This window comes from Rhinoderma darwinii, chromosome 8 (assembly GCF_050947455.1).
Source record: "Rhinoderma darwinii isolate aRhiDar2 chromosome 8, aRhiDar2.hap1, whole genome shotgun sequence".
In the NCBI taxonomy this organism is placed as follows: Eukaryota; Metazoa; Chordata; class Amphibia; order Anura; family Rhinodermatidae; genus Rhinoderma; species Rhinoderma darwinii.
Window position 1 is genome coordinate 37562906 of NC_134694.1, and position 23451 is coordinate 37586356.

The window sequence follows — 23451 nt, forward strand, 5'->3', positions numbered from 1 at the left end:
AACTTCCAGAAGGACAAAGCACAAAGTACATGATCTCAATCCAGTTCCACAAACGATGAGTTCAATGTACTCCAAAAGCCTTGCACAGTCACCATATATCAGTCTAAAAGAGCACTTTGGGGATTTTGCGGCGTGGGATATTTTTCTATAGACAAATCTTCAGCAATTATGTAATGTTATGTCAACATGGACCAGTGACCCCCTTTCGCTAATTTCCAGCTTCTGTATGCTTCATTCAGGTCTATGGGAGTTATGAAAAGATATGCCATAAATGCTTAAGATGGAATACCCCTTTAAACACCTTGTTAAACCTATGCCATAGAGAATTGAGGCTGTTCTGAGGGTAAGTTATTAGAAAGGTATCTAAAATGGTGGCCATTGAGAGTGTGTCTGAGAACTATGCAGAAATAGATTTTGTAGAGTGTGAGGGAGGTAACCCCTGATAAAGATCTAGGGCACGGTTGGCTCCCCCTCTCTTTGTGATGTATAATGCTTTACTCCTCATGTAAAAGAAGGTTATTAGTTGTATTACATTGCTGATGGAGTGCAGCACAACTGAACTCAGCAGATGGGAGTTGTGACTCCTGTCAAGTCCTGCTCACTGCTCCTCCCCTCTAGGGGAATCTGGCGAATCAGGAGAGAGGAGGCATGACAGCGCTGTCTCAGCTGCCGCCGACCTGGTGTGCTGTGCATCAATTGGAGAACAGGAGGCGTTAAAGTTGTTGTAACAGCCATTATTGTTGTGTGTGGGGCAGATGCAATTTTAGAGGTTAGACAGGAGAGGGTCATGTATAAGGAATCCAAGGGGAAGAGCCTGAGATCCTGAAATTCTCTTTGATAATAAACAATCCAGCATTTTTCTAATTATACAGCTAAGTGTCTCAGTAGAGAAGAATAAATAAAAAAGGGGACTCAGGCGTGTTGTGCTACGGCCCATTGTACAATTCACATAAGATATTATGAAAATATTGTCAAGTGACTGCTCCTTTAACATACGCATTGTTCATGTTATTTTGTTAAGCTAAATTGTCAAGTAGCGATTAGTACTATATAAAGATCCTTGACAAGAATGCAGTAGTGGGGTAAAGTTGATTTAGACTTTCCTCATAGAAAAACCCCACCCCCTACGTGGTATGTTTCTTAAAGATATGTCCTCCCTCAACTTATGAATAAACCCGAAATATCGTGTGGCGCAAAATGTTAAACCAACATGTAAAAAAAACTATATACCTCCAACGGATGCCTCTGACGGATACCATCTGTCGCCTATAGACTCCCATGTTAAAAAAAACTTATATACTTAACGCATACGTTCTGTTACTGGATGGCTGTGACAGATGCCTCTGATGAGTTCCATTTGTCGGACATCCGTCGTCCATGGACTCCCATGTTTAAAAAAAACACAGTTTTTTGCTGGATGGAGCGAGATTGTGTTAAATTGGTATTATGACAAATTGTATAACAACATAAATTCAAGAAAAGTTAAGGGTGGACACATCTGTATGTCTGAAGTTGGTTTGATGCTGAATAGATCTGTAATGTTAATATCACCATTCAGTGTATAGAATAGTCTAAATCTCTTCTGATAGTATATTACAGTACCTGGAGAGCACTGGGATCAGACTCTGTCTGTTGCTGTGTCAGAAGTTCTTTGATATACTGGTCTGAAATGTCTACTGCTTGTCACGTCAGAGTCCCTTGTGGGCTAGATGACAGCCAGTATATTGGATGCAGCCAAGGCCATTCCTGGAAACTTAAAACAATCAACAGTCAGACTCTGAACGCCATACAATCAATAAAACTGACACGACTTGCCCAAGTTTTTATAATAGAAAATAATGCAATGGTTAAAGAGGCTCTGTCACCAGATTATAAGTGCCCTATCTCCTAGTTATGAACAATTTTAGATTTATGCTAATTCGTTTCTTAATGCCCAACTGGGCGATTTTTTAACATTTGACCAAGTGGGCGTTGTAAAGAGAAGTGTATGACGCTGACCAATCAGTGACCAAACAGCGTCATACACTTCTCTCCATTCATGTCCATCTGTATTCACAGCACTCGCGAGATCACGCTGCGCTGTCACATACACCCACATTAACTTTACTGAAGTGTCTTGAGAGTGAATAGACATTGCCTCCAGCCAAGATGCGATGTCTATTCACACTCCCGACACTTCGGTAAAGATTCTGTGGGACTTACTCACACAGCACAGCGTGATCTCGCGAGATCACACTGTGCTGTGATTCACAGCGAGATCACGCTATGCTGTGTGAGTAAGTCCCACAGAAACTTTACCGAAGTGTCGGAAGTGTGAATAGACATTGCATCCTGGCAGGAGGTGATGTCTAATCACTCTCAAGACACTTCAGTAAAGTTCATGTGGGTGTATGTGACAGCACAGCGTTATCTCGCGAGATCACGCTGTGCTGAGTACAAATGGACATGAATGGAGAGAAGTGTATGACACTGATTGGTCAGAGTCATACACTCCTCTTTACAACGCCCACTTGGTCAAAAATTTAAAAACACCCAGTTGGGCATTAAGAAACGAATTAGCATAAATCTAAAATTGTTCATAACTTGCTCAAAAATGATCGTTTTTCAAAATAAAATCCACTGTTGTTATCTACATTACATCGCCGATCACATTATGTAGGAGATAGGGCACTTATAATGTGGTGACAGAGCCTCTTTAAGGTAACATTACTTTCTGCTGCTACTAGAACTACTTGAAGACAGTATTCACAGTTGAAACTACAACTTATTTCCCTTTTTTTGCAAAATAATAAAGTGAACCTTTACATGTAATTTCTGGTCCTCACAAGACCTTCTCTCCTCTTCTCTGCTCCTCCAATCATCGTCTCCAAGATTTCTCCCCTTGCATCCCCCATATTCCGGAGCTTGCTACCCCCAACACATCAGACTCTCTTCCACTATGCCAACTTTCCAAAGCCACATGAAAACCCACCTCTTCAGAGAATCTTACATCATGCAATATGTCTGTCTTCACTACACAACTGTATAATCAGCTTTTACTCTCACCTCCTGTCTCTTTCCTTCATGTTTATTCAAGTTGTGTTTAACCCCTTCAGGTCGTAGACAATTTTCAGATTTTCATTTTAATTTTTTCCTCCCCACTTTCCTAAAGCCATAACTTTTTAATTTTTCCATCGATATAGTCATATGAGAGCTTGATTTTTGTGGGACGAGTTGAAGTTTTTTGTAGCGCCATTTATTGTGCCATATAATGTACTAGGAAACGGGAAAAAGTTATTTGTGGGGCAGAAAATTCCTCCATTGTTTTTTGCGCTTCGTTTTTTTGGAATTCGCCGTGCAATTAAAACAACATGTTAACTTTATTCTGCGGGTCAATACGATTACGGCGATACCAAATATATATAGTTTTTTCTATATTTTAATACTTTTACAAGGAAAAAACGAAGTGTAAAAATAAAATTTCTTTTGTGTCGCCAAATTCTGAGAGACATAACTATTTGATTTTTCTGTCGATTAAGTGGTATGAGGGCTTATTTTTTTGCGGTATAAGCTGTAGTTTTTAATACTACAATTTTGGGGTACATGCAATGTTTTGATCACTTTTTATTCCTTTTTTTGTGGGAGATGAGGTGACAAAAAAACAGTTAACAATAAATTAAGCAGGAGCTTGAAAGGTGGGAGGTATTAGCATTGTCGATTATAGGAACAGCTCATCTTATTAAGATGCTCAGTTTCCCCCAGATCCTATACCCATTACAGACCCTCCCGTTTATTTTATCCTCCCCAGAAGTTAAGGCAATTAATAGAGCTTTTAATAGATTCTTGTGGAAAGGGAAAAGGGTAAGAATATCATTAACACAGTTATATAGATCAAGAAAGGAAGGAGGACTAGCTATCCCGGATATAAAAATATATAGCATGGCATTTTATTTGGATATTTAAGGGATTGGATAAAAAATGAAGAGACAGTTGTAGACCTGGCATTAGAGAAAGGGTCTCGGAGGTGCATTCATTGAGAGAATTACTCCATATCAAAGAAGTAAAATGAAGGAAAGTAGGGTCTAGATTGATAGGTCGAGATATTAGAAAAACATGGGGGATTGTAAGAAGAAATATCGGGTTATCCCCCTCCCACTCAAAATTTTGGGAATTTGAAAATGTAGAAAGAGCTAGAGAGTTAATAGGTCTAAGAATTTTAGGATATCGGAGTATGGGCCTGAAAAATATAAGACAGCTATATAGAGAGGTGGACGAGACCATAATAGACTTTAAAGAGGTACAAGAACAATTTAATCTACTTGAATCTCATATTTATAACTATCTAAAGATTAACATTATATAGAGACAACAGCTACAATCATTTAATGATTTGATAATAGATTAAATGTTTATGCAAAGAGAATTGAGGATCTCACGTGGGTACAGGATCCTGGGGAAAATAGAGGAACTAAATGAAACAAAGGTCAAAACAAATATTGTAAAAAATAATTGGAAACCACTCTCCCATATGAGGAGGTCTAAGAAAGGATAACTAAAGGTCTGACCATAATAAATAATGTATGCAAGTCAGAAAAATGGAGAAGGGTTGCATTTATGATGCATAATATTGCATAAGTGGCTTGGAACCTGTCACTGGGGGAGTACATAGAAGGATATAAACGGGAATGCCCAAATGTGGACAACTAGGGGCCAACTTGATGCTTTGTTCTTGGGGATGTAAAAAGTTAAAACTATTTTGGGAGGAAGTAAGAGATTTGGCCCATGTGGGTTGGATTAAGTTTATACTCGACCCATGGTTATGTTTAATGCATTATGACGGGGGAAAAGGGAAAGGGGGAAAACCCTCGCAAACCCTTTTATTTGCTGTTATTAGTGACAATAAAAAATACTTTGAGACATTGACTGTTAATGAGGTAATCCAAGATCTCAAGATCATATTCAAAATGGAAAGAAAGGATCTTCTCTCACCCGATCCTAAGAAGGAAAAATATTTTCAACAGAGGTGGGGAAGGTATTTGGATAAAATTCTAGATCCAGAAGAACAGAACATTATACATTATATTTATGTTTTAATGGCAAAGTCTAGATCCGACTTTCCAAAGAAGCAGATGGCTATGATCTTAGATCTTTTGTCACTGCAGCAGTGATTGCTCCTAACAAAACATGTTGCTACTATACTGTAATATAAGCAACTCTATTTATAGTATTTCGGCTCAAGAACATTTTTAATGGAAAATATCACCAGGTTTGGAACATCCTTATAATGACTAAAGTAGAAAGGATTTAATAAGGTACAGTACTGTGCAAAAGTTTTCGGCAGTTGTGGAAAAATGCTGCAAATGCTGCTTTCAAAAATAGAAGTATTAATAGTTTTTTTTTAAATTAACCAAATACGAAGTGAATGAACAAAAAAGAAATCTAAATCAAATCAATATTTGGTGTGACCACCCTTTGCCTTCAAAACAGCATCAGTTCTTCCAGGTATACTTGCACAAAGTCATGGATTTTGTAGGATTATCGTCAGGTGTATGATTAACAAATTATACCAAACGGGTGATAATGATAATTTTCATATGTAGGTTGAAACAGTCATTAACTGTAACAGAAAGAGCTGTGTAGGAGGACTAAAACTGGGTGGAGATCAGCCAAACTCTGCTACAAGGGTGAGGTTGGGGAAGACAGTTTCATGTCACAAGGCCATCATGGCAAGACTGAACACAGCAACAAGGCACAAGGTAGTTATGCTGCATCAGCACAGTCTCTCCCAGGCAAAGATTTCAAAGCAGACTGGGGTTTCAAGATGTGCTGTTCAAGCTCTTTTGAAGATGTACAAAGAAATGGGCAATGTTGAGGACTATAGACGCAGTGGTCATACAAGGAAATTTAGTGCAGCAGATCAAAGACACATCATGCTTCCCTTCGAAATCGGAAAGCATCCAGCAGTGCCATCAGCTCAGAATTGGCAGAAACCAGTGGGACCCAGTTACACCCATCTACTATTCAAAGAAGTCTGGCCAGAAGTGGTCTTCATGGAAGAATTGCGGCCAAAAAGCCATACCTTCGATGTGGAAACAAAGCCAAGCGACTTAACTTTGCACAAAAACATAGATAACCCTGCATTCTCATCGATTTCTGTCAGACCTATATGAAAATAGCCTTTATCATCTCCCTGTTTGGCAAGTCCTTGGCATGGGCGAATCCCCTCTGGGAACATGAAGAACTGGAGTCAAATAATCTGCAGTGCTTCCTGGACACCTTCCATATTGTCTTTGAGGAACCAGGCCGTAAATCCCCAGCCGGCACTTCCATTCTCACTCAAAGTGAAGCAAGTTCGACTGTGGGAGAGTATGCCATCCAATTTCGTACTCTCGCAGCAGAGCTTGCCTGTAATGATGAGGCTCTGGTGGCGACCTTCTGGAAAGGGTTAGCCACTAGGATCAAATAAGAACTGGCAGGTCGTGATCTCCCATCTTCTCCGAATGTCCTGATTCTGCTTGCCACCCACATTGACCTGAGGTTCTGGGAATGCTCTCAAGAAACCCTCCAAGAGAAAGAATTCTAGACTGGTGCCTAAGTTTCAAAGACCCCTGCTGCCCCCTTCCACTACAGCTTCTAAATAGCCTATGCAGGTTGACCGGGTCAGAATATCTGACCAGGAGCGGCAGCACAGACGCACTGCTAATTTGTGTATGTACTGTGGGAGAAAAGGTCACTATGTGCAGTTGTGTCCTCAGAAGCTGGAAAACTCTAGCACCTAGGGTTGATAGGAGAGACTACCCTAGGTGAACCCATGTCTTCTATAAAATCCTGTCCTAAACTCTCGCTCATATTCTCCTATCCTCGTTTGTGAATCTTCACATTCCATCTCGGCATATCTGGACTCTGGAGCGGCCGGGAACTTCATACACTAGTCCTTAGTAGACTGCCTCCATTTACCCCATGACTCCCCTATAGAAACCTCTTACTGCTCCCATCTCAGCTCGCACCAAAAAGGGAACCAATGCAAAGGATTGGCCCCCTGAAGCTGAAACTACATTCTCCAAGCTTAAAAGGTCCTTCACTTCTGCCTCCATTCTACACTAACGGATGAGTCCCATCAGTTCTCATTGGAGGTTGATGCCTCTTCCATTGGTGCTGGAGCACTCCTCTTCGAAAGAAGCTCTAAGGGAAAAGCGTCTCCAGTGGCTTTTTCTCTAAACTCTTCTCGGCAGTGGAGAGGAATTATTCTATTGGAGATTATGAGCTTCTGCCCATCAAGTTGGCCTTAGAGTGGAGACATCTGTTGGGAGGTTCGGCACACCCAGTTGCCATTTACACAAACCACAAGAACCTTACCTACTTAGTAAGCTCAACGACTGAATCCACATCAAGCCAGGTGGTCGCTTTTCATTGCCAGGTTTAATTTTAAACTTCATTTTCGTTCAGCGGACAAAAACATCAAGGCAGACATGCTATCCCGATCATTTGAGATAAGTGACCATGAAGAGGATTTACAGCACATCATTGACCCCTCACATATAATACCTGTTGCTCCTCTGCAGATCAAGGACATTCCCCCAGGAAAAACCTATGTCCCTCCTGCAGACAGGAGGAGAATTCTCTCCTGGGATCACAATTCCAAATTGGCAGGTCATTCCGGCATTCGAAAAACCTGGCATTTCATCACCCGCCACTATTGGTGGCCCATGCTACCCAAGGATGTCCAGGACTTTGTCTCTACCTGTACCAAGTGTGCCCAAAACAAAGCTACTCATTCCAAGCCTGCGGGTCTACTCCAACCTCTGCCGGTTCCTGATAGTCCCTGGCAGCATATTGCCATGGATTAAATTACAGATCTTCCTCCCTGAGCTGGATGCACCACTGTCTGCACATTTCGTTCATCTGTCTGGTCTTCCCTCTGCTCCTCGTCTGGCACATCGCTTCATTCAGCAGGTTTTTCGTCTGCACAGATTGCCTCTCCACATTGTCTCTGATCGGGACGTCCAGTTCACATCCAAATTCTGAAGGCTCTGTGTAAACTTCTGGATGTAAAATTAGACTTCTCTTCTGCGTACCACCCTCAATCCAATGGCCAAGTGGAATGAATTAATCACGTGCTCAAACTATCTCTGCCATTTCAAGTAAGCTCAACATGACAACTGGGTACAACTCCTTCCATGGGCCGAATTCGCATATAATAATCATACAAGCGAATCCACTGGTATTTCTCAGTTTTTTATAGTTTACAGCCAACATCCTAGTGTGCCTCTCCCTGTGCCTGCTACCTCCGAAGTTCCTGCAGCCAATATTTCCTACGGAAACTTTCTCAAAATCTGGCAACAGCCCAAGTCAGCGATTTGGCAGGCGGTGGTGCAGATGAAGAAATACATTGATAGGAAGAGAAGGCCACCTCCTCAATTTTAGAAAGTATTGTTTAAAAGGTTCGATATATAGTCAAGGAGATTCTGGACTACAAAAAAGTAGGAGGGAAGACCTTTTATCTAGTGGAATGGTTTTGGTCCTAAGGAGAGGTCTTGGGAGCCTGAAGAAAATGTTGACACCCCACCTCTCATCAAGAAGTTTCTTCTACGCTCTGGACCTAAGAAGAGGGGGCGTAAGGGGAGGGTAATATTGGGGGGGTGTCCACAACCGCCGTGGACATAGAACTATATCTGTCTTCAATTTATTTAACTGTTATTTTTTCTCTCTTAGTCGAGGTTGCTATCCCTTTAACCCCTTCAGGACTGAGCCTGTTTTGGCCCTCAGGACGAAGCCGATTTTTCAAATCTGACGTGTCACTTTATGTGGTAATAACTTCGGAATGCTTTTACCTATCCAAGTGATTCTGAGAGTGTTTTCTCGTGACATATTGTACTTTATGTTAGTGAAAAAATTTGGTCAATAAATTAAATATTTATTTCTAAAAAACACCAAAATTTTGAGAAAATTTCCAAAAATTAGCATTTTTCTAAATTTAAATGCATCTGCTTGTAAAACAGATAGTAATACCACACAAAATAGTTGCTAGTTTACATTTTCCATATGTCTACTATATGTTTGAATTGTTTTTTGAACATTCTTTTATTTTTCTAGGATGTTACAAGGCTAAGAACTTTAGCAGCAATTTCTCATATTTTCAAGCAAATTTCAAAAGGCTATTTTTTCAGGGACCAGTTTAGTTCTGAAGTGGCTTTGAGGGCCTTATATATTAGAAAGTCCCCATAAGTCACCCCATTTTGAAAACTGCATCCCTCAAAGTATTTAAAACAGCATTCAGAAAGTGTTTTAACCTTTTAGGTGTTTCACAGGAATTAAAGCAAAGTAGAGGTGAAATTTACAAATTTCATTTTTTTTTTTGCCAAAGTTCATTTGTAATAAAAAAAAATTTTCTGTACCACAAAAGGTTTTAACCGAGAAATGCAACTCGATATTTATGGCCCAGATACTGTAGTTTTTAGAAATATTCCATGTGTGGCCCTAGTGTGCTGATGAACTGAAACACCGACTTCAGAAGCAAAGGAGCACCTAGTGGATTTTGGGGCCTCCTTTGTTTTTGAATATATTTTACGTACCATGTCAGGTTTGAAGAGGTCTTGTGGTGCCAAAACAGTAAAGACCCCCCAAAAGTGACCCCATTTTGTAAACTACACCCCTCAAGGAATTTATCTAGGTGTATAGTTAGCATTTTTAACCCACAATTTTTTTGCTAAATTTATTTGAATTAGTATGTGAAGATGAAAATCTACTTTTTTTCTGAAGAAGCGTTAACATTTTACATTTTTACAAGGAATAAACTGCTTTTTGGACCCACAGCTGGGCTCAGAAGAGAAAAAGCACCTTTTGGATTTCTGATTTTGCTGGAATAGTTTTCAGTGCCGTGTCACATTTGCAATGCACTGGAGGGACCAAAACAGAGGAAACCCCTCAAAAGGACACCATTTTGGAAACTACAACCCTCAAGAAATTTTTGCATTTTTAATTCATTGGAATTAGTCTGTAAAGGTAAAAATCTATTTTTTTTCGGAAAAACTTAAACATTTTTAATTTTTACAAGGAATAAAAGAGAAAAAGCACCCCAACATTTGTAAAACAATTTCTCCCGATTACGTAAATACGCCATATGTGGTAATAAACTGCTGTTTGGACCCACAGCGGGGCTTAGAAGGGAAGGAGCGCTATTTGGCATTTGGAGCTCAAATTTAGCTGAAATGGTTTACGGGTGCCATGTCAAATTTGGAAAGCCCCTGAGAGACCAAAACAGTGGAAACCACACAAAAGTGACCCTATTTGGAAAGCGACACCACTTAAGGAATCGATCTAGGGGTATAGTGAGCATTTAGACCCCACAGGCCTTTTGCAGAATTTATTAGAATTAGGCCGTGAAAATGAATAGTAACATTATTTCCACTAAAATGTTGCATTTTTTCAATTTCACAAAGGATAAAAGGAGGAAAAAGCACCCCAACATCTGTAAAGCAATTTCTCCTGAGTACGGCAAGACCCCACACATGGTCATAAATGTTTTTTTTCATTAGAAAGCTATTAACCCTTTCCGGACTGATCAATTTTTGCTTTTTCGTTTTTGTTTTTCTCTCCCCGCTTTCCAAGAGCCATAACTTTTTTATTTTTCCATCAATAGAGTGGTGTGAGGGCTTATTTTTTGTAGTTTTTATTGGTACCATTTTTTGGTACATAAAAATTTTTGAGCACTTTTTATACAATTTTTTGGAAGAGCCACCTTGACCAAAAAACAGCGATTTTGCCGTTTGAAATTATTTTTTTGTTGCACGGCGTTCACCGTGCGAGTTAAATAATGGTATATTTCAATAGTTTGGACTTTTATAGACACAGCGATACCAATTTTGTGTATTTTTTTACATTACTTTAGAGAAAAATGTGAAAAGTTTCTTTTTGGACTAAATATTTATTACATTTTTTTCACTAATAATAATTTACTTTTGTTTTTACACATTTTATTAGTCCCCCTAGGGGTCTTGAACCAGCAATCAGTAGATAGCTGGTACAATACACTGCAATACTAATGTATTACAGTATATTGTCATTTTTACAGGCTCCTGTAACAACGCAATCGCTGTTCCTGTCCGTTAGTCCCGTGTGCCAGCTGTAATACACAGCTGACACTCGCAGCGTATGGTGCAGGCTCAGCACGTGAGCCCGCTCCATACATCACCCCCACACCCTGACATGCTATTAAGTCGTGGTGGGCGAAGGGCTTAATGCGCAGCGGATGGTGCAGAGTGAAAATTGAAATTTTCCACTGATATGCCATTTTAGTGCACTATATGTTATGCCCTGTTTGTGCCACTGAAGACAAATACCTAATAAAATATTAACCGGGTTCTCCAGGGTATGGTTATGCCATATCGGTGGACGTAAGCTGCTGTTTGGGCACGCTGTAGGGCTGAGAAGGCAGGGAGTGGCATTTGCCTTTTGGAGCACAGATTTAGCTTGGTAGTAGTTCTGTTTGGCGTTTTGCTGGTATATCAGTTTATAATGTGGGGGCATATGTAATCTGTGATATGTGGCCAGTGTCACACTGATAAATGGTGCTCAATCTTATCTGCTTTTGGTACACTCTGCACATTTTGCATTGCCATATTCTGATTCTTATTTGTTGTGGGACAATCTATAGTTTTCATTGGTACCATTTTGGGGTACATGCAATTTTTTTTATCACTTTTTATTAAATTTTTTAGCAAGCAAAGTGACCAAAAACCATCAATTCCGATAATGTTTTTTATTCTTCTTTTTACGGCGTTTACCGTGCACTATAAATTACAATTTTACTTTATTCTGCGGGTCGATACGATTACGGCGATATCATATGTATATAGTTTTTTTTATGTTTTGTAGCGTTTGTGCAATAAAAAATTTTGAGTCACCATATTCTGAGAGCCATAACTTCTTTATTTTTCAGTCAAAAAAGCTGTGTGAGGGCTTGTTTTTTTTGTGGGACTAGTTGTAGTTTTTATTGGTACTATTTTGGCGTACATGCCACATTTTGATCACTTTTTATTGTATATTTTGAGAGGGGTGGTGACCAAAAAATAGTAATTCTAGCATTGTTTTTTTACTTATTTTTTTTGCGGTGTTCATCGTGTGGGAAAAATAATGTAACAGTTTTATAATTGGGGTTGTTACGAACGTGGTGATACCAAATATGTGCACTTTCTTTAACGTGTTAATTTTTTTCCTATTATAAAAGTCTTATTATAGGAAAAAAAGCATTTTTGGTTTATGTAACTTATAACTTTCATTTTTACACTTTATAAAAACATTTTAATGATCTTTTTTTTACTTTTTTTACTTGCCCCACTAGGCGACATTTAGACTTGCAGCTCTGATCGCTGCTGGAATACATTACACTACCTACGTAGTGTAATGTATTCTAACTGTCATTGTGATGTGACAGTCAGTCACGCCATTTTAATTATCAGGGATGGGGGGGTGATCGGGGGTCTAATAGGGGGTGCTTGCCCTTATTTTTACCATTTCTCTCTTCTCTCACCGAATATATTCTGTGAGAGAAGAGAGAGAACTAACCGCCGTTGTTTTTACAGTGATCGCCGTTAATCGGTGAATAACGGTGATCACGTGACCGGGGACCGGACAAAACATAGACCCCTGTATATGATGCCACACAGACACCCTGTATATGCCACACAGCCTCCCTGTAGATGAAGCCACAAATATTTTCTGATGGAATCAATAGCGCAGTCAACTAAAAAAAACGGAAACCTGAAGGAATGATGACAAACAGAAACCATTAGCAATGTTTCCGTCACCATTGTTATCAATGGTGATGCTAACGGAAGCTTTGGTTTCCGTTTGCCTTTCCGTTGAGGGGTTCCTCCGACGGAACCCCTCAAGGAAAGCCAACGCTGATCTGAACAGGCCCTAATAGGCGCTTTCACACTGATAATACTAGTGAAAATTGTGTCCCTAAATGTTTATTATTTTAAAAATTATGTTTTCTTAATAAGTAAATGAGGCTTTACTAGACAAGTGGGTGTAAACACCAGTGATTCTCCTGAGGTGGATCTACCTCACAGCCCCTGATGCTGTCTTATCAGCATGAAGCTGCTTCACACAGTGTGAGAGACTGAGGCTGGAGGGAAGGGGGATCACTTCAAATAGATCAAGATCACACTGTGTTGCTGGGCAGGGAAGTGGGAGAAGCTGCAAGCTGATTGGACAGCGTCATACAGAAAACATTACCCCGCCCAGAGTGAAAAGAGAGAGTAACCTCCTATTTGGCTATTAGAGCATCATTAGCATATTTAGGAAAATGCTCATTACATTTCAGATAGTAAATGTTATTTTAAAACAAATTACACTGTAGTTATCAGCAGCATAGCGCCTATTAGATTAGTTAGGAGATAGGGATTAATAAACTGGTGACAGAGCCTCTTTAACCTCTTGTCGCTGTGGTCACTTTTGACCTTCCTGACAGAGTCTCATTTTTCAAATCTGACATGATTAATTTTATGTGGTAATAACGTCAGAATGCTTTTACCTATCCAAGAGATTCTGAGATTGTTTTCTCGTGACACATTGGACTTTATGTTACTGGCAAAATTTTTCTTGATACATTCAGTATTTAATTGTGAAAAACTCCAAAAATTAGCATTTTTCTAAATTTAAATGTATCTGCTTGTAAGGCAGGCAGTTATAACACACAAAATAGTTGCTAACATTCCCCATATGTCTACTTTATGTTTGCCTCGTTTTTTGGACATCCTTTTATTTTTCTAGGACGTTACAAGGCCTAGAACTTTAGCAGCAATTTCTCACATTTTCAAGAAAATTTCAAAAAGCTATTTTTTCAGGGACCAATTCAGTTGCGAAGGGGCTTTGAGGGCCTTATATATTAGAAATCCCCATAAGTTACCCCATGTGAAAAACTGCACCGCTCAAAGTATTAAAAACAGCATTTAGAAAGTTTCCTAACCCTTTAGGCGTTTCACAAGAATTAAAGCGAAATGGAGGTGAAGTTCACAAATGTCATTTTTTTTTTTTTTTGCAGGAATTCATTTTTATTCAATTTTTTTGTAACACAGAAGGTTTTACCAGAGAAATGCAACTCAATATTTATTGCCCAGATTTTTCAGTTTTAGGAAATATCCCACATGTGGTCCTAGTGTGCTAATATACTGAAGCACAGTCCTCAGAAGCAAAAGAGCACCTAGAATATTTTGGGGCCTCCTTTTATTAGGATATATTTTAGGCACCATGTCAGGTTTGAAGAGCTCTTGCAGTGCCAAAACAGTGGAAGTCCCCCAAAAGTGCCCCAAACGACACCCATCAAGGAATTTATCTAGGGGTATAGTGGGCATTTTGACTTCCCAGGTTTTTTGCAGAAATTATTGGAAGTAGGCAGTGAAAATCAAAATCTAAATTTTTTTCAAAGAAAATGTAGGTTTAGCTATTTTTTTTTTTTCATTTCCACAAGGACTGAAGGAGAAAAAGCACCACAACATTTGTAAAGCAATTTCTTCTGAGTAAAAAAAATACCCCCTATGTGGTCATAAATGGCTGTTTGGACACAGGGTAGGGCACAGAAGGAAAGAGCGCTATTTGGCTTTTGGAGCTCAAATTTAGCAGCAATGGTTTGCGGAGGCCATGTCACATATGCAAAGCCCGTGAGGGGACAAAATAGTGGAAGCCCCCCACAAGTGACACCATTTTGAAAACTACACCCATTGAGGAAATTATCTAGGGATATAGTGAGCATTTTGACCCCACAGGTGTTTTGCAGAAATTATTGGAAGTAGGCAGTGAAAAGAAAAAATCTAAACTTTTTTCAAACAAAATGTAGGTTTAGCTATTTTTTTTTTCATTTCCACAAGGACTAAAGGAGAAAAGCACCACAACATTTGTAAAGCAATTTCTCCCGAGTTAAAAAAATACCCCAAATGTGGTCATAAGCTGCTATTTGGACACACGGTAGGGCTCAGAAGGGAAAGAGCACCAGGGGCGTAGCTGGGGGGGGGGGGGACAGGCGCCCACTCCTCCTGCACTATAATTGTACCTGTGTCGCAAGGACACAGGTACAATTAGAAGCAATGAATGACCGGGTACGTTCCGTGCCCGGCCATTCAGCGCCTTTCCACGAATGAAGCGACTGGTACCTTTTGTACCAGTGACGCTTCCGTCGATGAAAGGCGCTGACTGACAGGGGAAGTCATCCTGCCCAGCCAATCAGCGCCTTTCATAGACGCCGCGTTCAACCCCCTGGAGACCTGCGCAGAAGAGAGCAGGTCTCCATGGCTGCCGGACGTGGGACGTGGCGTGGGAGCGGGAATAAGGTGAGTTTGAATACTTTTATTTTTTTATTTTTTTATTTTTTTAATTGTAATAAAAGTGTGGCTGTATCTGCGGGGGGGACTTTGTCTACTCGCGGGGGGCTTTATCTATGGGGGGGTGTCTATCTACAGGGGGACTATATCTACAGGGCGTGGGCTATATACAGGGGGACTATATCTACAGGGGGACCATATCTACAGGGGGACCATATCTACAGGGGTGGGCTATATACATGGCTGGGCTATATACAGGGGGACTATATCTACAGGGGGTGGGCTGTATACAGGGCTGGGCTATATACAGGGCTGGGCTATATACAGGGCTGGGCTATATCTACATCGGGACTATATCTACAGGGGGTGGGCTATATACAGGGGGACTATATCTACAGGGGGCTATATCTACAGAGGGGCTATATCTACAGGGGGGCTATATATTGGGGTGGGCTATCTATGAAGCACCATATACAGGGGTGGGCTATAGCTACAGGGGGGGCTATATAGTATATAGCCCCCCCTGTAGATATAGCCCACCCCTGTATAAGGTGCTCCATAGATAGCCCCCCCTGTAGATATAGCCCCCCTGTAGATATAGCCCCCCTGTAGATATAGTCCCCCTGTATATAGCCCAGCCCTGTGTATAGCCCAGCCCTGTAGATATAGCCCAGCCCTGTATATAGCCCAGCCCTGTATATAGCCCAGCCCTGTATATAGCCCAGCCCTGTATATAGCCCACCCATGTAGATATGGTCCCCCTGTAGATATGGTCCCCCTGTAGATAGAGCCCACACCTGTATATAGTCCCCCTGTAGATATAGCCCACCCCTGTATATAGTATCCCACAAATAGCTCCCCCTATAGTGCTCCACAGAAAGCTCACCCCTGTATATAGCCCCCTTGTACATATAGTCCACCCCTGTATATAGTGCTCCACAGATAGCCCACCCCTGTATAATCTAGTGGAGCACTATATACAGGGGTGGACTATATGTACAAGGGGGCTATATACAGGGGTGGGCTATCTGTGAAACACTATATACAGGGGTGGACTATATGTGGAGCACTATATACAGGGGTAGGCTATATCTACAGGGGGGCTATATACAGGGGTGGGCTATCTGTAGAGCACTATATACAGGGGTAGGCTATATCTACAGGGGGGCTATATATAAGGGTGGACTATATGTACAAGGGGGCTATATACAGGGGTGGGCTATCTGTGAAACACTATATACAGGGGTGGACTATATGTGGAGCACTATATACAGGGGTAGGCTATATCTACAGGGGGGCTATATACATGGTTGGGCTATACGTGGAGCACTATATACAGGGGTGGGCTATCTGTAGAGCACTATATACAGAGGTGGGCTATCTGTAGAGCACTATAGGGGGAGTTATTTGTGGGACACTATATACAGGGGTGGGCTATATGGGGGCACTATCTACAGGGGGCTCTATGGCAGGCACTATCTACAGGGGGCACAGTGTGTGTGTGTGTGTGTGTGTGTGTGTGTGTGTGTGTGTGGGACACGGTGTATGGTGCTATTATAACTAGAGGTGCAGTGTATGGCGCTATTATATTTAGGGGTGTAGTGTGTGGTATAATGATATCTTTATATCTATTTATAGGTGCAGAAATGTTGGTAAAGTGAGAAGCTGAAGACATGTGAGCGGCAAACTGCAGAAATGGGCTGTGATCGGGAGAAGTCGTCATAGAGGTCTGGACCGGATGGAAAAAAGAACTAGAATCTTAGACGTCACCGGTGAGTCACTAAATGTAAATGTTTATTCTGTCTCTAATCAGTAATGTAGTCACTGTATGATCTGCAGTGAGATGATGGGGGGTGTCATTATAATATGATTTATTTTTTGTGAAAATACATCTCCCAGCATATCCTTACCATTGTTTGGGCCATGCTGGGAGCTGTAGTTTTACGCAGTACACACCTATACGGCAGGGGTTGAACTAAATTGAGCTGTATTTGTTCTGTGGCTGTTTATATGTACCGAGCTTGGTTCTTGTGTTGTGTATAGAACCATATTGCTTGTAAAATGTACAAATGTTTTTATGCTCACGTTACATAAAAATAAATGACACGTCGATTGGTAGAGAAAACAAACACGGCGAGGGGGAAGGAGATGTCGGGAAAGAGGTTGGGGGGGGGGGGCGCCATACTGAATCTTTGCCCCGGGTGCTGGAGAACCTAGCTACGCCTCTGAGAGCACCATTTGGATTTTGGAATGGTTTCTGGGCACCATGTCACATTTGCTAAGCCCCTGTGGTAATAATACAGTGGAAATACCCCAAAAGTGACTCCATTTGGGAAACTACACCCCTTGAGGAATCATCTAGGGGTATAGTGAGAATTTTGAGGCCAAAAGTTTTTTTGCTGAATTAATTAGAATTACCGGTAAGTCGTAAAAATTAAACATTATTTTTTTTTTCCCTATAAGATGCAGTTTTAGATCCATATTTCTCATTTTCACAAGGAATAAAGAAAAAAAAGGTCCCAACATTTGTAAAGTAATTTCTCCCGAGTACAGTAACACTCCATATGTGGTTAGAAACTGCTGTTTACATATACGGGAGGATTCAGAAGAAAAGGAGTGGTATTTGACTTTTGGAGGGTAGATTTTGCTGGAATGGTTTGTGGACAACATGTCGCATTCGCAAAACCCCTGATGTACCAAATAAACAGTGACCCTATTTTAGAAACTACACCCCTAAAGGCATTTATCAAGGGGTGTAGGGAGAATTTAGACCTCACCGGTGCTTTTCAGTAATTTATACGCAGTGGATGATGCAAAGTGAAAACTGCAATTTTTCCACTGATATGTCTATTCACTGCGCAATATGTTGTGCCCAGCTTGTGCCACTGGTGAATCTTATCACATATATTGTTAAGCGGGTTCTCCCGGGTATGGTAATGCCTTACTTGTGGACGTAAACTGCTGTTTGGGCACACTGTAGGGCTAAGAAGGGAAGGTGCCCCATTTGGAGCAGGGATTTGGTAGTAGTTTTGTTTGAGTATTACTGGTATTTCAGTTTATAATGTGGGGGCATATGTAATCTGTGCGGAGTACATCAGGGCATAATAAGAGGGTATAATAATAGGGTAAATAATACAATTATCCATAGATGTGTGTTACGCTGTGATGCGATCCATTATGCACAGGCCATTATTGCACTGATAAACGGTTTACTTTCTTTTCCCCCTTTTGTAACACTCTGCACCTTTTGGGGACTTTTTCTCCTTTGTAGTTTTTCTGGAAAAGTTTTGCCCTGGTATAACACGGGCACCCTCGCTTCCAGCAGATGTTCTATATCCATTCCCTTTCCGAGTTCCTTTATACTAGGCCCCTGATACTGAAGGAATGTTCCCCTCCAGCCTGCACATCGGGATGTTTTTTTTATCACCGCATTACTAGTGCTATAACTTTTTTATTTTTCGGTTGATTGGGCAGTGTGTGAGCTTGTTTTTTGCGAGACAATCTGTAGATTTTATTGGTACCATTATGGGACACATACGACTTTTTGATCACTTTTTATTTCATTTTTTTGGTAGCGGAAATTACCAAAAACAAGCAATTCTGGAATTGTTTTTTATTGGGGTTTTTTTCGGCATTCAGCGTGCGCTAAGTTACATATTAACTTTATTCTGCGGGTCAATACGATTACGGCGATACCAAATTTATATATATTTTTTTAAGTATTGCAGCTTTTGCACAATAAAATCACTTTTTTTTTAAAATAATTAGTTTTCTGTGTCACCATATTCTAAGACCCATAACTTTTTTATTTTTGTGTGGACAAAGCTGTGGCAGGGATTTTTTTTGCGGGACGGTTTGTTGTTTTTATTGGTACTATTTTGGAGTAAATGTGACTTTTTGATCACTATTTCTACAATATTTTGGGAGGGGATGTGACCTAAAAACAGGTATTCTGGCGTTGATTTTTTTTTTTTACGACATTCACCGTGCGGGATAAATGACAATAGTTTTATAGTTTGGGTCGTTACAGACGCGGCGATACCAATTATGTATACGTTGTGCAGTGTATCAGAGCTGTCAGTTATTCACTGACAGCAAGCCTATGAGGACCTGCTGGAGGCGGGCCTCATCGGCTTCCGTACAAGGCAGACACTGAGGCCATTATTTGGCCTCCTGTTGCCATAGCAAACCAGGGATTGGGTTGCCAGTCGAGGAAAAACCCTTCAGATGCTGCGCTCTCTATTGAGCACAGAATCTGAAGGGTTAATCGACCGGATCGGAGAATAGCTCCGGTTCTGGCCGCTACAGGAGGGTGCCAGCTGTATAATACCGTGACTTAACTGTACTGTGGTTTGCAGGAACAACTTCCCGACAGCGCTGTATATATATAAGGCGGATATCGGGAAGGGGTTAAATGACTTTTTAACTGATTATTTTGTGTCTCTAATGCAGAACAAAGAGACTTATGGTCCTCTTACACTGGCCAATTTTGGCCGGAGGCAATGAGCGCTGGTCAAAGAGACAGCTCATTGATCGGCGCTCGTTTTCTCTTATCACAAGGAGCTATGTATGGGGATGAGCGCTCATTACGCCAATCGCTCATCCTCATACATTATTCTCATGTCGGCAGTGCGTCTCCCTGCTTACACAGGAAGATGTGATGCCGACAATAATAATATTTTCGTTTTTTAAAACAAAATGATCAGCAGATGAACGAACTGCTCCTTCATCTGCTAATCGCTGCCCTGTTCACACAGAGGAATTATCGGCAACGAGCGTTCTATGAACGAACGTTTTCCCGATAATTGGCCCATGTAAAAAGGCCTTTACTCATAGACAGCTTACATTGCATTCCTAAACCCAAAAGTGTCCTAAGTGCAGGCCCCAGGGATGTCATTGCACTTTTACCACTTCAAAGAATATGTGGCTAAAGCTGCAGCCAAAACTATTGATTTCCCAGATCGCTTCAAAACCATTACTTTCCGCTGCCACATTGAACAGATGCAGAGAATTCAGTCAAGCTACTAAAATACGCAGAGACCACAATATAAGCTACAAATGGGGATACCCTATCAAATTAATTGTAAACAGAAATGGGACCACTTACATTCTACATTCACCTACAGATACCTTGAATCTTCGACAAAAATGGGACCTTGTTACAGTTAATGAAGAAACCAGCTCTCCAATAAAGAAAAAAACATCAACCCTAGCAAAAGAATGGTCTACAGGGGACACTTGAAATCCTCTTCTTCATGAAAGATCTTGACATGGATCATTGTCCTCCTCTGTTAGGCTGGGTTCACACACCCTATTTACGGACGTAATTCGGGGCGTTTTAACCTCGCATTACGTCCGAAAATACGGCTCCAATGCGCCGGCAAACATCTGCCCATTCATTTAAATGGGCGTTACGATGTTCTGTGCCGACGGTCATTTTTTTTACGCGCCGCTGTCAAAAGACGGAGCGTAAAAAAAAACGCCCATGTCAAAGAAGTGCCTGTCACTTATTGGGACGTAATTAGAGCCATTTTCCATTGACTCCATAGAAAAACAGCTCCAATTACGTCGGTAATGGACGCTGCGGAAAACACCTGCACTTGCCCTTTTCTCCTGAAAACAGCTACGTAATTTCAGGCGTATTGGACGTGTACGTGTGAACATACCCTTATTCTTCAACTGACCAGTTATAACTCTTTACCCTTCCAATTTAGGTTATTGTATGACATACGGATTAAGGCCTCATGCACACGGCCGTGCCCGTAATCACGGCCCGCGATTGCGGGCACAGCCGGCCACGCGGTTGCAGCATTATCGTCCTGTGCTCACATACAAAGTATGGGAGCACGGCCCGTAAAAAATGAGAAGTAGGACATGCTCCATAATTCCTGGCACGGTTCTACGGCACGGACACCCTTCCATAGTGATACGGAAAGGTGTCCACGTGCAATAGAACCGGGCGGGTCCGTAATTGCGGACCGTATTGCGGTCCGCAATTACGGAGATTTTTCACGGTCGCGTGCATGGGGCCTTATGTTGTAAGTTTGAAACCATAATCATTTTGATTCTGCAGGTCACAGATGTTGAACTAAGGCAATCATACCTTCAACTCTTGTCAACACCCCTCCCCCCACAAGCTGGATAAAGTAATGATATCCAACTGGTTTACATAGAACCGTTTTCTTGGTTTCTATACCCAATTTATGTTATACAGATTAGGTGGACTATTAGCATATCCACCATCTTTGTTCATACAAAAAAGTTGTATTTTTCAATTTTTTATTTGTATCTAGGTGAATTTCTACTAGTCTTACCTTTTACAATTCTTCACATGTTTACGAATGCAATATCAATACAAAACATTACAATGCATATTTTCTTTATACATTAATAATGGCAATTACATTATCTTCAGTTAAAGCAAAAGGCCTAAACAATCCTTTAAAAGACCTTTATTTTGGAAAGAAGCAAAAATGCTTAAAAGTGATGTAATTTGTGCTCAAGAAACACACCTAAATAAGGACGATATATTAAGACTTAAAAATAAAAATTTCCCACATATTTTCTCTTCCCCAGCTTTCAATAAGAAAAAAGGATTAACAATTGCTATCAAAAACACTATAGTGTTTCAATTAAATAATTCCACAATAGGCGATGAAGGACGCTATGTAATTATAATCTGTTCTTTTAACAACTGAATTTATACACTGGTTTTGCTGCATGCCCCTAACGTACAGCAATACAAATATGCAAAAGAGCTAATTGCAACTATCAAAGACATCAAAGAAGGCTCACTGCTTATATGTGGCGACTTCAATATGGTAATCTCTCCTTCAATAGATAAAACTTCAAACTCCTCCTCACAATCACTCTGCTTTTGCCCATTTACTCCTGACTGAAGATTTCTATGACCCAGCGTGTATCTCGGCCGTCACAAGGACTCTTATACTTTAATGGGGCCATTCACACGACCGTTTTTTCAACGGAGCGTGTGAAGGGTCCATGAAAAAATAAGACATGTCCTATTTTTTTGTGCTTCCTGCATCCCTCTATAGACTCTAGTCTATGAGGGATGCGTAATAACGCGTCCCACATGGGTGCACCTTGATGTGAAAACCTGCAGTTTTTCACGTCCAAAGGTGGATATGTTCGTGTGAATGTAGCCTTACTCATACAACCTACTCAAGAATAGATTTATTCATTGTTGATAAATGGTTATTGCAAAGAGTTAAATCCTCCTCTATAGGATCTATTACATGGTCTGATTACGCCCCTATATCATGCCAAATCTCTGAACAATTTAACTACAAAACATTCACCCCTTGGAGAATAAATAACTACTTATTATCAATTCCCAAATCTAAAAAACAGATGACAACATCGCTAACAAAATACTTTAATTTGAACTGTACACCGGACATTTCCTTTACAACATTATGGTGCTCCCACAAAGCCACAATAGAATGAAAGCTTATACAAATTGCATCCCAAGATAAAAAAGCGAAACTTTCCCTAACAAATATACTCATGCAAATGTTAAATTATTGCACTAGAAAACATTCAGAAAAATAACCCATCTCAAACAGTTAATGACCAATTTAAACATAAATATGAACATAATCTAAGACGTACTAATGCAAAATACTACTAGCAGGGTAAAAAAAAAACTGGTGCACTACTAGAAAACACGATCCAATCCAGATTATCTAAACAAAGAATCCTTTATCTATATGACAAAAATAAAAACAACATTTTTAACCCCAAAACCATAGCAGAAGAATTTGCGTCCTATTACTCAAATTTATATAATCTACATCTAGATGACACAACTCCTCAACCATCACAAGAATGTATTGATGAATTCTTATCACGCATATCTCTACCTCATTTATCAAGCGAACAACTATCAAACTTAAATCTGCCGTTTACACAGTTGGAAGTCGCTCAAACTATTGACCAATTTAGGAATAAAAAAATCCCCAGACCCAGACGGACAATTTAAGGAATACTACAAGATGTTCAAATCCATATTTGCACCGCATTTAACGACTATATTCAACACATGCATGGTATCTGGAAACATCCCAGGGGAAATGCTTCATGCCACAATAATAACTCAGCCTAAACCAGGAAAACTAGCAGATAAACCTTG

The 23451-nt window shown here is 40.5% G+C and overlaps 1 protein-coding gene across 3 annotated transcripts in view; it reads right to left on the reverse strand.

Moving 5' to 3' along the window:
- The window catches only part of FRMPD3 (FERM and PDZ domain containing 3), a 382523-nt gene that overhangs the window by 276462 nt on the left and 82610 nt on the right, over nucleotides 1-23451 (reverse strand). For all 3 annotated transcript variants that reach the window (XM_075835599.1, XM_075835597.1, XM_075835598.1), the window contains exon 2: nucleotides 1603-1753. The gene's annotated coding sequence lies outside the window, so the exon portion shown is untranslated. The remainder of the gene's footprint in view (nucleotides 1-1602; nucleotides 1754-23451) is intronic.